Source organism: Muscardinus avellanarius (genome assembly GCF_963383645.1).
Source record: "Muscardinus avellanarius genome assembly, chromosome: 1".
Classification (NCBI taxonomy): Eukaryota; Metazoa; Chordata; class Mammalia; order Rodentia; family Gliridae; genus Muscardinus; species Muscardinus avellanarius.
The window spans coordinates 65,232,972-65,255,357 of NC_137786.1; the positions used below are offsets into that span (position 1 = coordinate 65,232,972).

The 22,386-nt window shown below is 36.0% G+C and overlaps 1 protein-coding gene across 2 annotated transcripts in view; it reads left to right on the forward strand.

Annotated features, from left to right (window-relative positions):
• SCAMP1 (secretory carrier membrane protein 1) overlaps window positions 1–22,386 on the forward strand; it is a gene marked incomplete at both ends in the record, with an annotated part of 103,343 nt that overhangs the window by 54,281 nt on the left and 26,676 nt on the right. The window lies entirely within an intron of this gene.

Genomic DNA, 22,386 nt, shown 5'->3' on the forward strand with positions numbered 1-22,386 from the left:
TCTCAAAAGACAGGCAAACAGAAAAGAGAGGGGAGAGGAGAGAAAAGAGAGATGTACTAAAGGGATTTGGTGGGATTGAAGAGAAATAAAAAACACTAGGGAATTTAGAGAAAAGAAGGTGCCAAGAAACAGAAAAGTAAATTAAATTATTGGATAGAAATGAAACAGACCAAATAATGAAAGGAGGGTGAAAGAGTATGGGATCTTTGGATATATTATTTGGCCATATTGGAATATGGAGGATGGTTGTCATGGAATGGGAAGAAGTTCCCCTGTAGAAATAAGTTGGAAAGGGATGATAAGGTCTGTTGATTCCTTCACAGTGTTATCCAAGGCAGCCTTCCAAGGCTTTTTTTTTTTTTTAACATCTAGCCTCTGTCTGCTTACCTTCCTTATGTTACCAATATGTTATCTATAATGATGCTAGTGAGTAGGAGGAGGAAAACATTTCTAAGACTTTTCTATAAAAATGATCAGGGATTAGAGACTTCAGGTTTTAAAATAATTACACATAACTATGTAGCCAAAATATACTACTAAAAGCCAGCTGTCTGCCTTTTTATTAAAGTTACTTGTTACCTTTTTTCCCTTTCTTTGTCAGTTGAAATAAAAAATGTTTTGTAACATTCTTACTTCTGGTATTATCAGTCCCTTGCTATGTTCTTAGCTGCAGCTCAGCCTTTTAGAGTATATCATGGATCTTTTAATTATCTGGGTTTCATTGTGCTGAGCAGAAAGGAAAGTAATAAATTTTTTATGGGAAAGATGAAGTAGTTTTATATTATTTATTTTATTTTATTTTTTTGTGGTTCTGGGGATGGAACCAAGGGGCTTTCTACCTCCAGGTTATACTCCCAGACCTATTTTATAATTTATTTGGAAAGGGATGATCTCACTAAGTTGTTGAGAGCCTCACTAAATAGCTGAGGCAGGTTTCGAACCTCTTCGATTCTCCTGTCTCAGACTCCCAAGTACTGGGATTATAAGCGTGTGCCACCACGCCTGGCTAGTTTTATATTATTAATTTACCTTATCAGTGTATAATTTTGGCTGTTTCCTTTCACGGATATATTTGCAGGGCTTTTATGCTTTATAAAGTGATCTCATTACATAAAAGTGAATGAGAATTATATAAGTTTTAAATATATGCTTTTAAAAGCTAAATTTATTAAATATCAGAATTATACATGGTGGTGTCATTTATGCATTGTATAAAGCTTGTAGTTTTTCTTCCACAAATCACTAAGTATTATGTAAATACTTAAACATAGTAGGTAATTACTAATGGTAGAGCATTGTTTTAAAAAAAGGATAACTGTTGGAAACAAAAATAGAATCCTGGCTTCCCATTTCAAAAGTTGTGTGACTGGTCAAATGCAGCCAAACCTCTCAGAACTTCAGTTTGTTACATATAATGGAATAATATCCACAGTTGCTAAAAGGATTAGGGATAAGGTATACAAAAGGTTTGTCTTTCTAGATGATCATTAAATGTGTAGCTTGAATTAGTTTTTTACTTTTTTGTCTCTTAATTTTTATCATTTACTTTTGATAAGTGGAGTGTTATCTGCTGTATACTATATTTTGCATCTTTTAGTCTGCTGTCTTCTTTGGCCCGGTTTGAGCTAAGAGAAAAGTATAATTCAAGCTAATGTGTTCATTGTTTGCTAGATTAATTTTTTTTTTTTTTAACGGCACTGGGGATGGAACCCAGGGGCATTCTACCTCCGTAAGGCACCCCAGCCCTATTTTTTATTCTTTCTTTCTTTATTTTTTTGCGGGTTTGGGGATGGAACTCAGGGAAATTCGACCTCCGAGCTACACCCCCTACCCTATTTTTTATTCTTTATTTTGAAACGGGGTCTCACTAAGTTGTGGAGGGCCTCACTAAGTGGCTGAGGCTGTCCACGAACCGTGATCCTCCGGTCTCAGTCTCCTAAATGCTGTGGTTATAAGTGTGCGCCACCACGCTTGGCATATTCTTTATTTTGAAACAGGGTCTCACTGAGTTGCAAAGGGCCTCACTAAGTAGTAGCTGAGGCTGTCCCCGAACCCGGATCCTCCTGTCTCAACTTCCCAAATGCTGGGATTACAAGCGTATATCACCAGGCCTGGCTATAATCTAGCCTTTTAGTTGGATTTTTTTCCATATTTAATGATATATATGGATTTGAATGTGTTATCTTACTATTTACATCTTATTATATAAAGTTTGCCTTATTTTCTTTTTAAAAATTAATGAAATATTCAATTTTTACATATTCTCTTAACTTTTTCTTATTTGTTCTCTTTTTCTTATTTGTTTTTGGCACAGATCTGGCAATGAATTTCTTCAGTCTTTATTTCATTTAAAATATTGTCATTTCATGGTCCTTTTTGAAGTTTAATGATAAAAACTCTGTTGTAGTAGTTAACCTCAGGTAGCACTTTTAATGATACTATTTCATTTTTTCCCATCTTTCATTATTTCAATTGAAAAGTAAGCATTAGGTCTTAATAATTGTGTGTGTGTGTGTGTGTGTGTGTGTGTGTGTGTGTGTGTGTGTGTGTGGTACTGGGGTTCCTGGAAACTCTTCTACCTCCGGGCTACACTCCCAGTACCTATTTTTATACTTTTTTATTTGGAAACAGGGTCTCTGAAGCCAGTGCGATCCTCCTGTCCCTGCCTTCCAAGCACGAGGATTACAAGGGTGCTCCACCATGCCCAGCCTTAATAATGATTTTTAAAGGCAATTATTTAACCTAGGGCTAATTTAACATTTTTCTGCTGTTTTTTTTCCCTAGTGATTTTCTTTGTATTTATCCTGCCTAGAATTTGTAGAGCTTCTTTAATTTATAGATTTGATGTTTTTTCAACATCAAATGCTTGACATTATTCTTCAAATAATACTTTTGTACCATTTTTTTCTTACCTCATAATAGACTTTAATTTAGCTAAGCTAGATTTTTTTCAGTCCTGTGGATGGAACACGGGCATTTTGCCTCCAAGCTACACCCCAACCCTATTTTTTATTATTTATCTTGAAACAGGGTCTCACTAAGTTGCAGAGGGCCTCACTGAGTAGCTGAGGCTGTCTGAGAACCATAATCTTCCTCTCAGCCTCCCAAATGCTGGGTTTACAAGTATGTGCTACCACACGTGGCCGAAGTGAGACATTTTCACTATCCTATATGCCTTTCATGTATTTTCCAATTTTTTTATCCCTAAGTTTCAGTTGGAATATTTTTGTTGACCTGTCTTACCTTTCACTTTCATATTGTCTTCCATATTGTGTGGTTTGCAGTTAAACTCATGTTTTGGATTCTTAATTTTAGTGGTTTCTTTCAATTTTACAATGTGTGCTTGAGTATTTTTTAAAAATTATATTCTCTGGTGAAATTCTCCTATTAATGTATTTGAATACACACTTTAGTGCCCACTCTGTGGGTCTGTCTGTACTGCTGGTTTTTTTTTTTTTTTTGTCTTGGTTTTCAATCATATGTTGCTTTCACTTAGCATTCCTAATAGATTTTTATTTATCTAGAAATAAAAATTTTGTAAGTCTTCTGATAATGTTGTTTTAGAGAGAATTCATTGTTGCTTTGCTTGTCTGCTAGTATCAAAGTCAGGGGCTAATCTGAATCAATACTGTGTTGAAGTTTTAATCTCTATCTCTATACCATTTTATGTTCCTATCAATCATGTCTGAGGCTTTCAATTTTTCTATATCCTCATTAATGCCTCTTTTGTCTTTCTGATAATAGCCATTCTAGTGGGTCTGTGGTAGTGTCTCATTGTGGTTTTAATTTGCATTTCCCTAGTTACTGATGATGTTGAGCAACTTTTTGTCTGCTATCAGCCATGTGTATCTTCTTTTGTAAAATGTCTGTTCAAGTTTATTGTACATTTTTAAATTAGGTTGTTGACTTCTTACTATAAAGATTATACTATATTACATACTTTACATGATATTATATATTTTGTTGTAATAGTTGTGTGCAAGTCATTTTTATGATTTGCATGTAATTCTCCCAGTCTGGGGCTTCACTGTGGTGTCCTAGAAATCACAAAAAACTTTCAATTTTAATGTAGTGTAATTAAAAATTTTTAAAATATCTTGTCCTATTTAGGATGTGGTCTAAGATTGGTTAGTCTTAGAAATCTTACTGACATAATTCAATGTCATTAAGATTTTTTTTTCTTCACCTGGAGTCTTTCTGTGTTGCCCATACTGGCCTTGAACTGCTGGGCTCAAGCAATCCTGCTTCAGCCTAAGCCTCAATAGTAGCTGGGACTATAGGCATGGACCATTCTGCCCTGCTAAGATTTTTTTTTTTTTTTTTTTTTGCAGTACTGGGGGTGGAATCCGGGACATTCTACTTTCGAGCTACAGCCCTGGTCTTATATTTTATTCTTTATTTTGAAACAGGGTCTCACTGAGTTGAAAAGGGCCTCACTAAGTATCTGAGGCTGGCTGAGAACCCAGATCCTCCTGTCTAAACCTCCCAAATGCTGGGATTACAATCATACGCCACCATGCTCAGCTAAGATTTTCTCATATATTTCTTTGAACTTTATAATTTTATATTATATATATTTATGTATTATATATACATTTCATATATTTATATACTGTATAATATAAATATATATTTATATGTACTACATATATATAATTTTTTTGTGTGTGTGGTAGTGGGGATGGAACCCAGGGGCATTCTATCTCCGAGATACATCCTCAGCCCTATATTTTTTATTCTTCATTTTGAAACAGGCTCTTGCTGAGTTGCAAAGGACCTCACTAAGTAGCTGAGGCTGGCTGTGAACTGTGGTCCTTCTGTCTCAGCCTCTTGAATGTTGGGATTACTAACATGTGCCACCATGTCTGACTTAAAATTATATTTAGTTAATTTTTGTTTATCATGTATAAAAGTTGATTTGTATTTATAAGATGTAAAGTTCTTTTTTTTTTTTTTTTTTTGGTACTGGGGATTGAATCCAGGGGAATTCTACCTCTCAAAGACTATTTTCTCAATTCTGTTTTACTTTGTATTTTGAAACAGGTTCTCACTAAGTTGCTGAGAGTGGCCATGAACTTGCGATCCTCCAGATTCAGCCTCCCAAGGACTGGGATACAGACATGTACCACCATGTCTGGCTTAATGTATAAAGTTCTAAATTAATCTTTTTTACTGTGGATATCCAAATATCCCAACACTATTTGTCAAAAAGATTATCTTAATCAAGCCAGGCGTGGTGGCGTACGCTTGTAATCCCTGCACTTGGGAGGATGAGACAAGAGGATCACGCAGGTTCGAAGCCAGCCTCAGCTACTTAGTGAGGCTCTCAGCAACTTAGTGAGACCCTGTTTCCAAATAAAATATAAAATAGGTCTGGGAGTGTAGCCCCAAGGTAGAAAGCCTCTGGGTTCCACCCCTAGTACCACCAAAATAAGTAAATAAATAAAAAGATTATCTTAATCAGTTGCCTTTGCACTCTTGATGAAAAATCACTTGCTCATATTCATTTCTATACTTTCCCAATTGAATCATTTGGATATCTTTGTTAAAAATCTATTAATTGTAAATATAAGGATATAATGTTATATTCAATTGTCATAGATTGAATTATATGCTTATTCTAAAAATCAGTATTTCCTTCTTGATCAATGCCATTTCTTGGTATGTTGGCCTTCCAACTTCCTTCATTTTCATAATTGCTTTGACTATTCAAGAATCAGCCTATTCATTTTTATAACAAATTCTGTTGTGATTTTGATAGGTGTGAGTTCATTTGTAGATCATTTGGGGAGGATAAATATCTTAACAATATTGGCTTTGTAATTTATGAATATGGATTTCTTCATTTATTTAGATATTTATAATTTCTCTTAACAGGTTTTTTTAGTTTTAACTCTACATATCTTGCACTTTTTGTTAAATTTATTCCTAAAATTTTATCTTTTTAATCTTATTTTGTTTTTTTAAATTTATTTTTCTAATTAAATTAATTAATTTATTTAATTTTTGGTGGTACTGGGGTTCCTGGAAGCCCTTCTACCTGCAGGCTACACTCCCAGACCTAGTTTTATATATATATATTTTTTTGAAACAGGGTCTCTTAAGCCAGCTAGGCTGACTACGAACCTGCACGATCCTCCTGTCTCCGCCTCCCAAGCGTGGGGATTACAAGCGTGTGCTACCACGCCCGGCTTTAATCTTATTTTGAATACAATAATTTACTTAATGTACTCTTTGGATTGTTGGTTTCTAGTAGTAAGAAATAGAATTTTTCTTTGGTATAGTGATCCTATATCCTTCCACTTTGCTGAAATTTTCCATTAATTTTGGTAGATCTTGTGTGTGTACATGCATGCTCATGTACACTCAGGCATAGTCAACTTCTTGGAATTCTTTATATATATATGTATACATATAAAATATCATCTGCAAATAAAAAGTTCTGCTAATTCCTTCCAAATTGGTTATCTTTAATCAATCTACTTTTCTTCTTTTGTCTTTTAAGACAAAAGATTTCTAGAATAGTGAGAATAGAAATGGAAAGAGTAAAAACTGGCTACAATTTCTAGAATATTCACCATTCATTGTGATGTTAGCGCTAGAATTTATAGTTGTCCTTTATTGGTTAGAGGAACTTCTCTCCTATTTCAAGTTTGTTGATAATTTTTTATCATGTTCAATATTGGATTTTTCCAGATCCTTTTCTGTGTCTGTCGAGATGATCATGTGATTTTTGTCCCCCCTTTTATGGGTATGGTGAGTTATGTCTATTGTCTTTCATGTATTAAGCCAACTTTGCGTTATTTTCTACATTCCAGTTTATTATATGAGCTGTAGCAGAGGTGCTGATTTTATTGACATACCCTGTCTGTCTTGAAATGTCATGCCAAGAGAATTGTTGGGACTGGGAATGGCCTATAGACGTAGATCCTTAAATTCTGGGACAGTTAATTGAATCATTTTTTATTATTTAATTATTTCTGGTTTTTTTCTATTCTTTGTAATAAAATCTGTGTTAATAAGCTATTGAAACTCAGGAAAATTTTAATGTTCTTTTTTATATTTTCTATTCTTTTGGGTTTTTTTTCCCCTTCTTTATAGGAAATTTCCTGGCCTAATTTTCTAAGCATCAGGATGACATCAGTCTTTTTAATACCACACTGAAATTTAGAAGACAATGGATCAGTGCTTCCAGTTTGAAGGAAATATAATTTCTAACCTAGAATTCAATACTCAGTTAAACTATCAAATTAAGTAAGGGTAAAGATACTAGAGACAACAGGATTTTAAAATGCATATCTTTCTTGTATCATTTCTTAGGAAAATACTAGAGTAGAAGATGAGCACTGCCAAAATGAGGGAGTAAACCAAAAGGAGGGTAAATATGGGATCCATAAAATAGGAATTATAACTCAATAAAGAAGCCTACTTCATTTTTTTTTTTTTTGTGGTACTGGGGTTCTTGGAAACCCTTCTACATCCAGGCTACACTCCCAGATCTATTTTTATACTTTTTTTATTTGGAAACAGGGTCTCTTAAGCCAGCGACGACTCTGGCTTCGAACCAGTGCGATCCTCCTGTCTCCGCCTCCCAAGCGCGAGTATTACAAGTGTGTGCCACCATGCCCGGCTCCACTTCATTCTTTGGGTAATGTTGAAGGGAGATCTGTCTCACAATATCAAGTGGGTGGTCCAAGGATCTAGCATTTCAAATTTGAACAAGTTAGGTTTAAAGAGAAACAACTTTAGAAGATAAAATTGGTAGAATTCTTAATTAATTTCAATGTGGTAAGAAGTTTTGTGCAAATTAAGGAGCGGTTACATGTCAGTTACTGATAGGTGTGTGTGTGTGTGTGTGTGTGTGTGTGTGTGTGTGTGTACAATTGCTGAGTTCAGAGAAATTTAGATGGTTTTACAGGATAAAGAATCTGTTTATATAGCATCCATCATGTCTCAGCTATGAATAATAAGTCATAGTCATAATGAGCAAGCAGTACTGTTAATATGAGCAAAACTATTGATTATATTCTTGAGAAGATGGAGAAAAAGAAAGTGTCCATCTACATGATAGAGATGGAAGTGGGGAAGAATGTACAGGGAAGTCAAGTCTTTAGTTTCTGCAATAGTAAGTCACTAGTAATGTTCAAACTGAATAACCAAGAAGTGAAATATAAACATGTCACTCATAGAAGTGGAGATCAATAGCAAAATAATCAATTAAAAGTTACACATGGTCACTGGGATAGTGTTTTATGTTTATAATCCCAGTATTTGGAAGGCTGAGATGGGAGGATCACAGGTTCAAGGTCAGTCTCAGCAACTTATGGAGACTCTGCTTAAAAAAAAAATGCTGGGAGTGTACCTGAGAGGCGCAGTCCCCACTACCACCCCCCCCCCCAAATTAAACATGGTTCTATCTGGGGAGTGCCAGTCATGCTGGGAGAGGTATGAGGAGAGATGAAAGACTACTGTTTTTTCAAAACCACTATGTAGAATTGACTCAACAGTTGAATGTATACCTTTATAATGAATAAAATTAAAATATAGACAGAATTAACTTGGAGGTTCTTTGGGTGTGGGTAGGATGTTTGGCTTTCAGTAAGTAGTATATGGCAAGGTTACTTTTCTTGGGGTATTCTCTCTTTCACTAGGTTTTATATGTTGAATGGTTTCTTTTTCTTAGAATCAAATGGTTAAAATCAATGTTTTCTATACTCACACCTGGGGTTAATTTAACTGCTGGTATTCTCAGAATTTAATGTCACTGCAGGAGACTGGGTATCATCTTAACCATCCACAATACAAATATCACCTAATTTCTCTGTTTGTGGTTAGCTGACTCTTGTGTCCTAGTTTCAGAATATCTTCAGTTTAATTTTTCTAGAAAGTAAGGATCCAGTCTTCTGTCTTGTAGAAAGGATGGAGGTAGGATCTGGGACCTACTTCTTATAGGCTTTTACCCAGTCCTCCTGCTTGCCCCTGTCTGCCTTTGTCTTACAGAGGGAGCTTGCATTTCTATCTAGTAATTTGTTAGATTTTTAAGGTTCATGTAGTTCAAAAAAGTTGATTCTTTATTTTTTCGATTGCTGACTTGGGCTTCAGTTTTTTTTTTTCTTCAATCAGTTATTACTTATCCTCTCATTTGTAGCTTACAAAATTCATTTATCATCTCTTTCCTTTATTTTTTGTCCTTGTGGTTGGTTGGGTCCATCCGTTAATCCTTCTTACATCCTTCTTGGTTTTGTATCTAAAAGACAGAAACAAAATTATTTACCCTAATTTGAGAGGCAATTTGAGAGGAAGTAGAAGTAAACTTGTATGTTAAATCTATTATGTTTCACTAGAGATCCAGGTATACTTTGTGTGTTGGGGGTACCGGGGATTGAATTTAGAAACATTCTACTTCAGAGATAAACCCCCAGCCCTTTCCTTAATTTTTTTTTTTTTTTTGTTTGTTTTGAAATAGGATCTTACTACATTGCTGAGAGTCTCACTAAGTTGCTGAGGCTGGTCTTGAACCTGAGATCCTCCTGTCTCAGCTTTCTAAGTATTGTGATTACAGGCATGTACCATCACACCCAGCCATGTATACTTTTTAAGAGCAACATTTCTCTGGACACTAGACATCATTTTTATTTTTTTATAGTATACCTCATACCTAGCCAGGCGTGGTGGCGCATGCTTGTAATCCCTGCGCTTGGGAGGCGGAGACAGGAGGATCGTGCAGGTTTGAAGCCATCGCGCTGGCTTAAGAGACCCTGTTTCCAGGGTCTGGGAGTATAGCCCGGAGGTAAAAGAGCTTCCAGGAACCCCAGTACCACCCACAAAAAAAAAAATACACACACACACACACACACACACACACACACTCTTCATACCTATGCAGGATATTAGGCTTTTTATATTGTAATATTCTGCTAACAGAAATTAAATAAAAATATAACACTGTTTTATTTTGAAAAACAGTATGAACCAGAAAGTCAATATACTTTTCCATAAAAAGCACTTCATGTTTGATTGTAGATATAAAAGCATATTAAAAAATCCAGAATAGTTTCATTTGGAGTCTAAATTAGATAGTTTTCAGTTTAGTTTAATGTAAATTAAAATGCTCTCTTGTAATTAATTGACTCTTTTCCTCCTTACATGGAAAAAGAGAAGTTTTCAAAGCAAAGTCTCAAACTTCTTCTGGGGAAAGAATGTTCTTTCTATACCCACAGAAGAACATAGTGCCTATCATATTCTAACATGCGTATATGAATACACAGTTTTGTAGAGTCTGGAAGTCACATTCAGTACTTTTATTGTTTAATCTTTATAATCTTCTGGACAAATCATCAGGAGCTGAGATTTTAGCCCATGCCTTCAGATTAGAAGTTTAGGGTTTGTGTTCCTTCCTACTTTTCACATTTGCCTTTTCATTTATTTCACAGTAGATGCAGGTATCTCAGTGATCCCCACACAAATAGTTTTAAGTTTAGAATAGTTACCAGTGATGTTTATTTCTTGATAGTTTTTTAATGTACTCAGTGTTTATTATCAGCTGTTTTTCCAATTGGGTGTTGACAATGCAAAGAAGAAAAGTGCCTGTTAACTTTTTTTATAGTTCACTTCATAATAGTTTTTCTAAGTAAAAAGGCCTCTTTTCTATTTTCTAACTATTTAGCTTTGTAATGTTCCTTTCTTTATTTTTAACTAACACAACACATTTAACAGAATGAGTACAGAAATAGATATGAAAAATCATGTAGATACAGCACTACTAGAAATTTTAAAACTCTGCAACTTTAACAATTCCGCACCACTTAAAAGACCATGCATCCTGCCATTGGGTATGTAACGTCTGTTATCCCTGGTGATAATATTTTTTTTTCTCTGAAATCTACTCTATCTGGTATTGTTACAGATATTCTGACTTTGTTTTTACTCATCTTTGCATATTTTATCTTTTTATGTCCTTTTAAACTGATCTAAGTCTTTATATAGGAAGAAACTATTTTTGGTTGGCATCATTAAGTATTGCTTTTACAAAACTCCAAGTTGACAGTATTTTTTGATTATGAATATTCCCCACCTTACAATGGTTGGACTTAGGATTCTTTTACTTTCTGATATGCAAAATTAAATCCACTCAGGAAAAACTCTATTATGAATTTTTATTTTTTTCCCAAACTCATAGTCTTATGATGCTGGGCAGCTACAGAAAGCCCCAGTTCCTAGCTAACCATATATATGATTGCAAAGGTGAATAACCTAGTAGTGCTAAGCTATGAATTTAGGTAAGTTAGATGTATTAAATCCATTTTTAATTATCTGTAGTGTATGTCATTTTTATATAATATAATTAATGATTAGCTTGAATTAAAAAAATTTGCTGTTTTACCAACTGTCTATCTTTCACTCTCTCTTTATTTCATTTTTTGTGATACTGGGGATTTAACCCAGGGGCATTTAACCCCTAAACTACACCCTCACCCCTGTTTTATTCTTTTAATTTGAAACCAGGGTCCCAGGGTTGTGGGTAAGTTGCTAAAGGTCTTACTAGGTTGCTGAGGATGGCCTCAAACCTGTAATTCTCCTGTCTTAGCCTCCCAAGTACTGGAACTACAAGCATGTACCACCATAGCTGGCTTATTACCTGTTTTCTATTTGAAAGAAACAATTATTCAATTATTATTTCCCTTTTTTGCCTTCTTTTGGATTAGCTGAGTATTTGTTAATGATTCTATATCCGCTCTGTTTCTTTATTATATATTCCTGTTCAAATTTTTTTAGTGATGCTTTGGTTTTTTACAATATATATATCTAATAATGGTCCATATATATCTTTAATTTTGTAAAGTAGCAGATAGGATCAAGTAGAATGAGAGTTTGAGTGTAGTAATGTAATATATAGTAGAGATTAGACATAGTAAATATATATATAAGGGTTATATTAACCAGTGTATTTAGGTATAGTGATATGAAGTGGATTTAATACAAGACAAAGAAAAGAAAAGAAAAAAAGATGGAGAGAGGAAAGTAGATATGAAATAGGGAAGAATATTGTAAACAGAGAGCAAACAAGCATACATGCACACACACAAAAAAACCCAAAACAACAAAATGAAACAACAATTTTATGAATTCTGAGTAGACTGGGCCTTTGCAGTCCTCCTGAGTCTGCATGGATTCTTTCAGTTAAAGTTCACATTCTATAATAGGTTCTTGAGTATGTTCCTAGCACTCTCATTTGCTCTCTAACCTAGTAATGATGTCAGTTTGCAGCCCTGCATTTTGGTGTCCTTCAATGTTTGGGACCCTGGCCTGGTGTGTTTCTCTGTGCAGGCACCAAGTGTCACCAGCACCTCTCCCACTGGAATCCTCAGTCTCTTATCTCTCAAAAAGAGACTGTCTCTGAGACTCTCAATCTACACAGGTGGCCAGTATCACTGGGGCTGGATCCAATGTAGGTGTGGGTGTCCACGCTTTCCACAGACTCTGAGCTTGCTTCTCTCCTTGCCTACACAGGTGGTGGTGCCCCTGGGACCAGACCCATTGTATATGTAGGAGTCGCATTCCCAACACAGAGCTGGGTTGGTCTGACTTCTCTCTGGTCCCTACAATTGGGTGATCTGTGGTGATCTCCAGAGACCCTACTAGAGTTCTATGCCCCGCAGACTGGCTTCTTTGCCCAGTTGGCTCTGGGGGCTACCTGCTACTCAGTGTCTCTGCTGTGTCTGACAGCAGACTCTACCCCACCTTCACCAGGGTGAACTTCAAAGTCTCAGATATTGGGAGTCTATCCCTTGCTGCATAAGTTGCAAGTCTCCTGTGGCTCTACTGGATGGTCTCTTTCAGGGACTGCTGGTTCACTTACAGTGTTGTTGAGCATCACCCTGGATCTCTACAGGATGTGATGAGCTTGTTTGCTACTGCTGCAGGTTGTAGCTGGGGTCCAGTAGTATCTTTTTTTGTGTGTGTGTGTGGTAGTACTGGGGGTGGAACCCAGGGGCTTTTCTGCCTCCGGGCTATACTCCCAGACCCATTTTATACTTTATTTAGAAACAGGGTCACTAAGTTACTGAGAGCCTCATTAAGTAGCTGAAGCTGGCTTCGAACCTGTGAGATCATCCTGTCTCAGCTTCCCAAGTGCTGGGATTACAAGCATGCATCACTACACCCGGCTCATGCAGTAGTTTGTGAAGCATGGGGCAAAGACCTGACCACTCACAATTCTGATAAACTTCAGCTGCTTACTTTGCGTCAATTGTTGTCTGTTTTTCTGGGGGTCTCTAGAGGCTGCAGTGCCAGCAATCCTGGCGCAGTTAGGCAAGATGGTGCTGCCCTGCGATCCCCGTGGCTACAGCTATTAGAGGTGAGCAGGGTGCTTTTCTGTCTTCTGTTCTGTCTTTTAGCTTTGATTCTGCCACCTTTTAATTTTTGTTGCTCTGTTCAGTTTTATGCTGTTCTTTTCTCTTGTCAAGATGCTGTTTTCATGGTAACAGAGATAGTGTCAGTAGGACTGAGATGTGCTGCTTCCCTAATCATCTTCCCTGAAGTCTGATAATTTCAATTCTTCCCTTCAATTCTTTGTGGAGTTTTCTTTTGTATTTTTATATATACCAAGAAGTATAGTACATTACTGACTTTTTCTTTAGGCAGTCAGTTGTTCCAGAAGAATTAAAAATAATAAAAAGATGAAGTTTTATGGGTTTTATTAATGCTACTTCAACATTTTTATTTGTGTGTATAGAGTTTCATGTTTGTTTATCTTATTATAATTTTGCCATACTTTCCCTTAGTATATCTTGTAGTGTAAGTTTTTAGTAACTTGTATTCTGGGTTTTGGCTGAAAAAGCCTTTTATTTTTCCTTCACTTTTGAAATGTATTGTAGAAAATTCTGGACTCTCAGAGTTTTGTTTTTCTTTGTTGCTGAGGCTGGCTTCAAACCTGAGATCCTTCTGTATCAGCCTCTCAAGTACTAGGAGTCTGGGGCTTTTGAATATGATCTAAGTACATGTGTGTGTCATTTGTACATAGTGTTTTGGTGTTCTCTAATGTTCTTGGATTTTAAACTTGGAGTCTTTCCTTAATTTAGTAAAATTCCCAGTCATTGTCTCTTTGTCTCACTGAGTTGCAAAGAGCTTCTAAGTAGTAGTAGTAGAGCTTCTTAGTAGTAGCTTACTAAGTAGTAGCCTAGGCTGTCCGTGAACCGGGAGCCTCCTGTCTCAGCCTCCCAAATGCTGGGATTACAAGTGGAGGCCACCACACCTGGCTTCCTCTTTGTCTTTCCATTTTGGTGTGTGTAATTTCTCTCCACTGTCAGCTGTGCTGAGTGCATTGGTAGACAGCTCGCAGCCTTCTCCTCTCTGTTATGGCATTCTTCATTTCCACCAACTCCTCCCCACCCCCTTGTGGCGTACATGTATGCTGGGATCTCCCTCTCTTCATGCATGTTGTTCACTTTTTTGACCAGAATATTGAGCATATTAATTATAGTTATTACTAATTCCTTGTCTGACAGTGCCATTGTCTGAGTTTTGTGAGTTTTTCTTGAATGCTTTGTCTCTTGCCAGTATTTTTCTTATTTATTTTTTAAATTGTTTTATTGGTACATTGTAGTCATACATCTTAATGGAGTACAAGATGGTGGAGGCATACATGCACACATCTTTCATTTAACCCTTCCCCAATTCCTACCCCATTTCCGCCCCGCCTCTCTTCTGCTCATGTTTAGCTTAGTGATTGATTGATATGTTTGTGAATGTACAGCATGTATATTAGGGAATTTCCCTCATTTCTTTTTATGCCTAGTGAATCCTTGTTAAAAGCTAGACATCTTCTGAAGACAGTACACTGAAATAACTAGTTTCTGTGTTTTGAAATGGATGTGTCTTTTCTACCATATAGGCTTTTAGTGAGGGCTGTGTGTGGGGTGGGGAGGTATCAGTCAGTCTAGTTAGGGATTGATCTGAGTTTGGGAGTTTGGTTGCCGTGGCTGCCCTCGGTACTGTGCAGACTGAGATTCCTTTGGTGCTATTCATGTTTAAGGTGAGGACTGTTTGTTCTGAGGCTCCCCCCCCCCCATATCTGCTTTATTAACTTTAGTTCTCCCCTTTGTGCCTTCCCTCAGAGATTGTCTCCCTCCACACTTTCTTTTTTCCCTACTTTATACATTGCTAGCCTGGCGGATGGGAGTGTGTTGAGGAGAGAGGACATTCTTGTTCTGATTCAGCAGAAGCCTTAGGTGGGCTGCATCTCTGGAATGGAACCGGCTGCTCTTCTTAGTGATCTTGCCCTCCTCCTCTTATTTTTTTATTTTTTATTTTTTGTGGTACTGGAGATGGAACAGGGGTATTCTACCTCTGAGCTATACCCCCCAGCCCTATTTTTTATTCTTTATTTTGAAATAGGGTCTCACTAACTTGCGGAAGGCCTCACTTAAGTAGTTGAGGCTGGCTGGGAACATGTGATCCTCCTGTCTCAGTCTTCCAAGTACTGCTATTAGAAGCATGGACCCCCACATCCGTCTTCCTTCTCCTATTTAAAGAAGTTGTAAAAGCATTTAGTTCTTATTTTTGCCATTTGTGTTTTTAAAAAGCATTGAATTATTGCTTATTTCCATGTGCTATTCTTTTTTGAGGCAAACCTGTTTGCGAAGGCATCTTACTGTGCTATCAGAGATCATTTGCAATTCAGAGTAAATCAGTACTTTTTTTGAGGTTTTTACTAAATATAAAAATAACATTAGGTTTCTGAGGTCAATTTTTTTTGGGGGGTGGTACTGGGGTTACAGAAACCCTTCTGCCTCCAGGCTCTACTCCCAGACCTATTTTATATTATTTTTATTTGGAAACAGGGTCTCTTAAGCCAGCGAGGCTGACTTCGAACCTGCGGGATCCTCCTGTCTCTGCCTCCCAAGCGTGGGGATTACAAGCGTGTGTCACCACACCCAATTTATGAGGTCAATTTAAAAAAACATATTTTTGATGAGTCAGCTCTAGATTCTATATTTTTTATCAGCTGGTTATTTTTATGTTAAAAAGAAATATGAATGAACAGAGTAGCATTATTTTAGAACAGTAAAAGTAACTATCTAAGAAACATGTGGTGGCCAGGTGTGGTGATGCATGCATATAATCTCCATGCCTGGGAGGCTGAGACAGGAGGATTGCACAGGTTGGAAGCCAGCCTCAGCTACTGAGTGAGGCCCTCAGCACTTGTGAGACCCTGTTTCCAAATAAAATATAAAGTAGGACTGGGAGTATAGCCTGGAGGTAGAAAACCTCTGGGTTCCACTCCCAGTACCACCAAAAAAAAAAAAAAAAAAAAAAAAAGGAACATGTGTGGTGTAACTAATATATATATATATATGTAAATAAAAGTAAAAGATATATTATACATTTTACATTAAATGTACTATATAATTAAATATTTAAATATGAGAGTAACATACATTCCTATTATGTAATTCATATTAAAATAAATATATTTGCTAGAATGCTTATGTATTTATATTCTTTGGCAATAGATACAAATGAGTTTAGGATTATTATTCTTATCTATTAGTATGCTATTCAGCTATTAACAGAATGAAAGCTAGCTTAGTGTTTAGTTTCAGAAAAAGCTAGGAAACAGGAAAAACTGTATTTCCTTATGGTAAAAAAGAGATTACCAGGAGAGTTTTGTGTATTTTTAATGAACAGAAAGATAATTTGCATCAATATGATACAAATAGAGATTTTGTGATCCTTTTAGTAATCTAAAAAGAATTGATATTGGTGATAAAAGTCTAAGTTTTAGTTTATTCAATAAAAGTTACTTGTTTGGGCAATATTCCATGAAATAATTGTTTTTCCATGACATTTTACTTCAAGAATCAATACATACCTATTAACCAACAATAAATCTAAAATTGAGAATTTGAGGCTATGATAGCTAAGCATGATGGCACACTCCTGTAATCCCAGCTCCTTGGGAAATTGAAGCAGGAGAATTGCAAGATAGATTCCAGTTTGGGCAAGTTCTTAATATTTCTTCTTAAAATAAAATGTTTGAAGTGGCAAGGGTGTAGCTTGGTGGCAGAGTGCTTGGCTAGCATGCCCTGAGTTTGATCACCAGTATCATGAATAAGAAGGAAAAGGAGAAGAATTTGAGGCTGTGTTAACACTTGCAGAAATGTTTAGGGATATTTCAAGGGAGATGATTAGATAGGGAACCTGTAGTATAGGAATGATAGGACTGTAAAGGAAGAGAATTGATACTATGACATAAGAAAACAGGCTTGATGAATAGCTTCCTATTACAATATTAGATATGTCAGAACTCAGACTCAATTGCCATTCGGTGTTCTCTGTTGAAATAGGTGTCATAGAGGAATATTTGTAGAAAAATGTTTTGCTTTTCTGTTTTATAAGAGTATTGGCTGTATAATATCCTGAATATAGTTTATTCTTGATCTAGGATCTAGCCAATGTTGACTTCTCTTTTCCTTTACATTATTAGTTTTATTATTCAAAGGTAACTTGAAAGTGGCTAAGTACTAGCTAACAACAGTTGTTAATACTTTCTACATTGAATGGTAATTCAATTGTGAGATTGTAGTTGTCACTCAAGAAAATTTTTGATTAGTCAAGTAATTTATGAAATTCCAGTATTTATTTGTTTGTTTCTTTTTGTGATAGTGGGAATTGAACCCAGGAGTTCTCTACTACTGAGCTACAAGCTCCTGCCCTTTCTATTTTTTAATTTTTTTTTTATTTTTTTATTTTTGCGGTTCTAGGGATGGAACCTAGGGGGATTCTATCTCCAAGCTATACCACCAGCCCTATTTTTTATTCTTTATTTTGAAACAGGGTCTCACTGACTTGCAAACTGCCTCACTAAGTAGCTGAGGCTGTCTGCAAACGGCGATCCTCCTATTTCAGCCTCCTGAATGCTGGCTGGGATTACAAGCATGCACCACCACGCCTGGCTTATTTTTTCATTTTGAGAAAGGGCCTCGCTGAGTTGCCCAGGCTGACTTTGACCTTGTGGTCCTCATGCCTCAGCCTCCTAAGTAGCTGGGATTATAGGCATGCATCACCACTCCTGGCTAGTCCTTATTTTCCTATTAGTTGCAAAATATTTTGTCTATTGTATCTTTCCTGACTCTTTTTAAAAGAGAGCATTTTAAATGATTACAAATGAAAATTTATCATTTCCCCTTATATAGAAAACACTACATTGAGCACATAATTCATTTATTTTAGATAGTGATATTAAATTGATAATTAGATTTCTTGGAGAAGGCAGAATTAAGGAAGTAGTTTTTATCACATGGTTGAGAACATTAACAATAGATATAGAGATTAATCTAAACATTTTTATTACCAGTCATGTGTTTGGATTATTATTATTATTATTATTATTATTATTATTATTTTTGGTGGTACTTGGGGTGGAACCCAGAGACTTTCTACCTCCGGGATATACTCCCAGACCCATTTTATATTTTATTTGGAAACAGGGTCTCACTAAGTTGCTGAGAGCCTCACTAAGTAGCTGAGGCTGGCTTCGAACCTGCGCGATCCTCCTGTCTCAGCCTCCCAAGCGCGGGGATTACAAGTGTGCGCCACTATGCCCGGCAGCGTTTGGATTATTTACCTTCTCCAAATGTTGTTCAGTAAAATAGAGTCAGTACTAGTTCCTACCTTGGGGCAGTGCCATAAGTGTTGAGGGGATAATGCTTGTGTTAGCATGGTCCCTGGCACATACTGAAAAAACATAAGCTACTTTTACAAAGTACAGACTAGTACAGAGGATCCAGAGCTTAAACCCGGTGTGTGACACAGGCTTAAAAATTCTTTTCATGTGAATTTCTTATTATGCCTCCCTGGTTTTAGCAGAACACAGATGGAAAGAAGACAGAGTTCAGGATCTATTCCATTCTGTTCTTAGGCTTTTTTTTTTCTTAACTCATCCTAGTGTACTGAGTGATTCTTCATAGTTTTAAAGCCACTGACTCCATCATAAATCTTAAAATCTTTAAATCCTTGTCTTAAAAAATACATATATGTAGGGGTATTTTGCACAATTTGGCCAAATTTTGCTCAGCCCAGTGTCAGTCACATCTGGGAGAAAAACAGTATGTTTTTGTGCAACATTATATTAGTGAAATAGCGGTATCAATAAATAGCAATTGTCAGTTATTTACTCTGTGCTCTACATCATTTTTTTGAGTAGTAAATCTTAACATTTTATTTGCCACAACATTTTTATTATTTTTATTAAAACAATTTTTATTAGTGCATTGTAGTTATACAACATAATGGGGTTAAAAAAAAAAAACTTGTGTAGACATAGATGTACACATCACTCAGCCAGCCCCCACTCAGTCCCCACCTCACTCACTCCCCGTCCCTCCCTCCCATGTTTGGTTTAGTGGTTGACTATGATATGAATGAGTACATCATGCACTTTAAAGAGTTTCCCTCCCCACCCCCATCCCCACAGTTAGGTTGCCTTATTTGCTCCTCTATAGGATCTCCTTTTTCACCTGGAGTTTCTCCTTTCACCCTAGCTTTCACATATTAGGGAAAGCATCTAATTCTTTACTTTTTGCGACTGACTAATCTCGCTTAGCATAATGTCCTCAAGATCCATCCATTTCTTTGAAAATACTGCAATTGTATTTTTTTTAATGGCTGAGTAGAATTCTGTTGTGTACATATCCCACAGTTTTGTAATCCATTCATCTGTTGATGGACATCTTGGCTGGTTCCATAGTTTGGCTATGGTGAATTGTGTAGGTATGAACATATATACATATGCATTAGTTTGGTAGTTTGGTTTCCTATCTTTTGGGTAGATACCCAGAAGTGGTATTGCTGGATTGAATGGTAGGTTTGTTCCCATTCTTGTAAGGATTCTCCATACTGTTTTCCAAAGTGCTTGCACGAATTTGCAGTCCCACCAACAATGTTTTAGAGTTCCCACTTCTCCACATCCTCGCCAGCATTTGTTGTTGTTTGTGTTTTGAATGATTGCCATTCTAGTTGGAGTTAGGTGAAGTCTTAGGGTAGTTTTGATTTGACTCTCTCTGATTGCCAATGATGTTGAGCATTTTTTCATGCATTTATTGGCCATTTGAATTTCTTATTTCGTGAAGTGTCTATTTAGTTTGCTTGCCCATTTTGTTATTGGATGCTTTGTTTCCTTAGTGTTGAGTTTCTTGAGTTCTCTGTATATTCTAGATATTAGTCCTCTATCGGAGGGGTAGGTGGCAAAAATCTTCTCCCATTCTGTTGGCTCTTAATTGAGCTTCTTGACAGTTTCCTTTGCTGAACAGAAGCTCTTCAGTTTCATGCAATCCCACATATTGATTTGCCTTTTAGTTTGTTGTGCCTTTGGGGTCTTGTTGAGAAGCTCTACATCTTTACATGTATTATTTTATCTACACAAAGTTGGTTGCCATCCCATTTTGCAGGGAAATCTCAAGGTTAATATTTTGTCTGAAGTTACACAGTTTTAAGTGGGGACCTTTGGATTTAAACCCAACTTTATCACTCGAGTTTCATTCTAATAACCACTATGCTAAGTTCCCAAAGGTAAAGGTGATAGTATTTTAATATTTTAGTTCACTTTTGCTCCTATAATAGTAAATTTAAAATTTCTGTTATTTTTTTAAATAATGAACTAATAATGAAAATAATGAAAAAATGTTTTCCCCTGTTCCCTCAAACTTTATTTATAATTAAAATCTTAGATACTGATTTGACTTGTAAAATAAATTTTATAAGATCATATGAATCTATTTCCTGAAATTTTGCATGATAAGTTCAAAAAGAGCTATAATGGCAAGTAGTAGGAAGCTTTATTTATTTTCTTATTTATTCTGACCAGGAAATAGATTATTTTTGTGGATTTATTAAGATATTTATTAAATATCCATGATACTATAAATATTTTATTGTGAACCAAGGCACTAACTTAAATCAATTTATATTGTTTTTCCAACTTTTTTTTTTTTTTTTTTTTTTGGTGGTGGTACTGGGGTTCTCGGAGACCCTTTACTCTGGGCTACACTCCCAGACCCTTATTTTTATATTTTTGTTTCAAAACAGAGTCTCTTAAGCCAGCAAACTTCAAACTGGCTTCAAACTTGCGTGGTCCTCCTGTCTTCGCCTTCCAACCACGGGGATTACAAGTGTGTGCCACCACGACCAGCGCCAACTTAGCCATTTTAAACCAACAAGAAAAAAATTAAAAAAAATAGTTGGGCGGGTGTGGTGGTACACGCTTGTAATCCCGGTGCTTAGGAGGCGGAGACAGGAGGATAACGCAGGTTCGAAGCCAGCCTCGCTGGCTTAATAGACCCTGTTTCAAAATAAAAAATATAAAATAGGTCTGGGAGTGTAGCCCGGAGATAGAAGGGTTTCCAGAAACCCCAGTACCACCAAAAATAAAAATAAAATAAAATAAAATAAAATGGCTAAGTTGGTCTATATAGATATAATTCAGTGGTAAATTATTTGCCTAGAATGTGTAATGCCCTGTGTTGGATCCCTAGCACTGTATAAAACAAGGAAATAAGGCTATGTACAAGCTGGGTTACTTAATATTCCACTTCCTAATTTCTTCTTATGTACAAGATCTACTACTTTTGGTAACAAATGCCAGTAGAAGTCTCCTAGAGTACTCATATACTGATGGTGAAAATATAAAATGAAACACCTGTTTTATGAAATAGTTTGGCAGTTTCTTAAAAAGTTTAACAGACACTTAACATGTGTTCCAGCCATTCTCTCTTTAGGTATTTACCCAAGAGAAAAGGAAATATATACCCATATGAAGACTTGAACATGAATGTTTATGATAACTTTAATGGTAAACTGAAATCCTATATGTCCATCAACAGTGAATGGTTAAACTGTTGGTTTATCTATGTAATGCAATTATACTCAGAAATGAAAAGGAATCAATTTCTGATACATGCCACAACATGAGTGAATCTCAGAATAATAGTGCTGAGTAGAGGAAACCAAGCATGCAAAAAGTATACTGTATGATCCAATGTAAATAAAATTGTTAAATAGGCAAACTGTGACGACACAGAGCTGTGGGTAAGAAAGGGAGGGGAGAAGGTAAGGGATTACCAGTGGGCCCAAGGAAGTTTGAGGGATATGCTCACAGTATTGATAGGGAGTCAGGGATATACATATGTATATTTTAATTGTACATATGTACAATTTAATACTTATCAAATTATATTAAATATTTATAGTTTCTATTAACTATAACTTTATGAATTTAAATAAAAAAGGAAAGCTAATTTTTTGTTAAGATTAATTATGGTACAGCTAGAAATTTAAAGTATAAAATAAGATTGAAATAATACAGGATATTTAGATGAAAAGTTCATA